This window comes from Ovis canadensis, chromosome 23 (genome assembly GCF_042477335.2).
Source record: "Ovis canadensis isolate MfBH-ARS-UI-01 breed Bighorn chromosome 23, ARS-UI_OviCan_v2, whole genome shotgun sequence".
In the NCBI taxonomy this organism is placed as follows: domain Eukaryota; kingdom Metazoa; phylum Chordata; class Mammalia; order Artiodactyla; family Bovidae; genus Ovis; species Ovis canadensis.
Window position 1 is genome coordinate 57,242,386 of NC_091267.1, and position 3,835 is coordinate 57,246,220.

At 46.8% G+C, this 3,835-nt stretch overlaps 1 long non-coding RNA gene across 1 annotated transcript; it reads left to right on the forward strand.

Annotated features, from left to right (window-relative positions):
- Nucleotides 1–1,141: 1,141 nt before the first annotated feature.
- Nucleotides 1,142–3,835, forward strand: LOC138428372 (uncharacterized). Its single transcript, XR_011252420.1, has 2 exons — nucleotides 1,142–2,672; nucleotides 2,775–3,835. It is a non-coding gene; the product is annotated as an uncharacterized lncRNA (long non-coding RNA).

A 3,835-nucleotide genomic window follows, 5' to 3' on the forward strand; every position in this document is an offset into this window, starting at 1 on the left:
AAGTTGCTCAGTGGTCTCCGCTCTTCGCGACCGCATGGACTGCAGCCCACCAGGTTCCTCTGTCCATGGGATTTTCCAGGCAAGAGTACTGGAATGGGATGCCATTGCCTTCTCCTGAGCCTAAGGCTAGAAGCTAATAAAACCACAAAATCCTTCTCCCAGAAGTTCCGATTCAGGTGCCTGCAACCTGTCCATAAGAAGCTCCATGGTAAATCTGATGCTGATGATTTGTAGACTGCTCTTTAGAAATGCTGTCATAGATCCCAAGTTCCTTGAATAATAAGTCTTCAGCTCCTCTTCTCCACCTGACTAGACTCCCTACCCTGTGACCTCATCATATCCTATTTCTAAGGACTGTTTCTTTATATACAAAAATTTATCATTTCCCTCCCTACGTCCTAAACGAAATTTCTTTGGGTTTAGAAAGGGGATAAGGAAGAAATGTCAGCATTTTGTCTTCAGCATCCAGATTATAAACAAGAGGATTTTACTTCTGTTATTTGGCAGCTGATGTCAGACCTCATTTTCTGAAATGACTTTTCTGAGAAGGAACTTACATAATGGCAGAGATTACTATGAAACATTTAAAGAATTCATTTCTTATTAGTGGTTGAGCAGGATTCTGAAGTACTCACGGCCTAGAGGGGAGACCTGTGCCAGGCAGTTCACAGTCAACCAGAAAGGTGTCAGACAGACATCACACAGGTCAGAGGGCACAGCACCTGGTCCCAAAGGTTCCCAGTAAGAGGTGCTGGCCTGGATCTGAAAGGGTGGATAGGAGTTCAGTGGCCACAGGAGGAGAGAAGGGAGGAGTTTGGGGTAGCCGCTGCTTAGTTGCTTCAGTCATGTCTGACTGTGTGACCCTATGGACTGTAGCCTACCAGGCTCCTCTGTCAATGGAATTCTCCAGGAACAGTACTGGAGTGGGTTGCCATGCCCTCCTACTCCAATACTGTGCCAGGATCTAAACCAATGAATAAGAGTTCAGTGGCCACAGGAGGAGAAAAGGAATTTGGGATAGAGGGAATCCCAAATTTCATGTTATGAAACAGCAGTCCTATTGTGAAGCCTGAAGTAGCAGGCAGTGAAGAAGCCCTTCCTGAACAAAGCTGGTGAGGCAATTACATGAACAGGAAGGCAAGATTTAAAACCTGCTGAAACGCCCTCCTAGAGCTTGTGCTAATGTCCCAACAATCATCCAAGTGCCAGGCCGAGAATCTCGGAGAGATGTAACTAATGCCCTCTGACAGGAACACAGTGAGTTCAACCTGCTTATTAGGCTTTATACACTTCTAGAAGGAAAGGACTGTCTAATTCAGATTTCTGCCAAGATTCTTAGCTTTATACTGAATCAAAGGATGATTACTGAGTCCTTTTCAAAGGAAAAGTGCATAGGATTTGAAAAATAAGCTTCCCAAGAACTAATAGAACCTTGACTCACACACTGAATGTGAAAACCCACAGACCCCGTCCTGGCAGCCCAGACAAACCTGACACGACAAATAAAATCCCACCCCCTCCCACCCAGCCCCACGTTGAATCCCTGAACCCCAAGCTGTCCCTTTCTTGCCTGTGGACACACAGGGGTGGGTGTGGCATTTTAAGTGTCCGGGCTCTGTAAGCTGCTGGCTCAGGGCTGCCTTAGTTTTCAGGTTAGATGTTCAGGGGAGTGTGGTGTGAGCATGAATCAACCAGATTGCAGGATCCTGGGTGATAAATTCCGCCCAGGGATCTAAACGTCTCACCATGAGGCACTGCTGTCGACTCACAGCTCTCTCCCGTCCTGATCCTGTTTCTCTCCTCACTGCGGCTGCTTGAAACCCAGCAGGCCTTCCCTCTGCTCTTAGAATGAGGCCCAAACCTTCCAGCCAACCACAGGGCATGTTGTGACCGGCCCTCCCTCCCCTATGCTGGCCCTGGGGCTGCGGATCACCCCTCAAGTAGCAGCTTGCCCCGCCCCCTCCCTCAGTCCCCTCCTCTGCCCCTTGGCTTCGCGTTCTCCCTGCTCCTCTCCCATGGCCTCTGCAGTCCTGTTGCACCCGAGTTTCTGCCTATGGCATGAGTCAGAAGAAGACACCAGACTCTGTATGATGCATAGATGTGGTGAAAAGCCTGGATTTGGGTCCTGCTTTCATCAATAGCTATGTCACAGTCTCCTTTGAGCCTAGGTTTTCTTGTATGGAAGGCAGTGCTAAAGATTTTGATTTCATATGTTGCTGGAGGATTTGCTGAGATTCTAGACCTGTGAACCAGTCACAGGCATTGTAGGCTCTCAACAAATGTTCACAGGAGATTTGGTGCTTGCTTCCGTAGGAGAAGGAAATGGCAACCCACTCCAGTATCCTTGCTTGGAGAATCCCATGGACGGAGGAGCCTGGTAGGCTACAGTCCACGGGGTTGCAAAGAGTCGGACACGACTGAGCGACTTTTTACTTTACTTTTTTACTTACTTTACTAGGACTCCACTGTCTAGTGCTCATACCTAGTATACAGGGCTTGTGTGTATTTATAAACCTGGACTTTGGAGCAAGAAGATCTAGGCTCAACAGCTGGTGGCATCACTTCTCAGCCCAGCAGTGCCAGAAAATCCACTCAGCTTCTCAGAGCCTCTGAGTCCACAACTGCAGAGAGGGTGACACAGAAACTGTTTCCCAGGGCTTCTGGGAGATCAGGTGAGTTGATATATGAAAATGTTTTACACACCTTGGAGTTAAAAAGAAATCTGTAACCCAGCTTCTGTGAATACATGATGCTCTCTCCTGTGTCTCACCCAGGTCAGGTTTGCCTCTGTGGCTGGACCCACAATGGTGTCTAGGCAGCCTCAGCACAGAGATGGCATGTAGAAGAGTTTGCTGAAAATCAAACCCACAATGAGCTATCCCTTCACACCTGTTAGGATGACTGTCATCAAAAAGACAGGATATAAATGCTGGCAAGAGTGTGGAGAAAAGGAACCCTTTGTTCATGCTTGGTGGGAATATAAATTGATGTAGCCACTGGGGAAAACAATGGAGATTCCTCAAAATATTAAAAAATAGAACTACTGTATGATCCAGCTTTCGAACTATGGTGCTGGAGAAGCCTCCTGAGAGTCCCTTGGACTGCAAGGATATCAAATCAGTCAATCCTAAAGGAAATCAACCCTGAATATTCACTGGAAGGACTGTTGCTGAAGCTGAAGCTCCAATACTTTGGCCACCTGATGCCAAGAGCCAACTCATTGGAAAAGACCGTCATGCTGGGAAAGATTGAAGGCATGAGGAGAAGGGGGAAACAGAGGATGAGATGGTTGGATGGCATCATGGATGGATGGACAGGAATCTGAGCAAATCCTGGGAGACATTGAAGAACAGGAAGCCTGACGTGCTGCAGTCCATGCAATCATAAAGAATCAGACACAACTTAGCAACTGAACAACAGCTCCTGGATATTTATCCAAAAGAGATGAAATCAGTGTCACGTAGAGACATCTGCATCCCCATGTTCAGTGCAGCATCACCCACAATAGCAAAAACATGGAAACAACCTGTGTTCATTGACAGATAAATGGAGAAAGAAAAACATTCCTCACACAGTGGAATAATATTCAGCCTTAATAATGAGATTTTGCCTTTTGTGACAACATGGATGGACTTGGCGGGTATTATACTAAGTAAAATAAGTCAGAGAAAGAAAAACGCTATATGATCTCACTGATAAGGGGAAGCTAACAAAGCCAAAGTCATAGTAGCATCAGTTGGTGGGTTCCGGGGGAAGAGGGTGGGGGAAACAGGGATGCTGGTCAGAGTACAAACCTCTGGATGTAAGAAGAATAAATTCTGGTGACTGTCGTTAA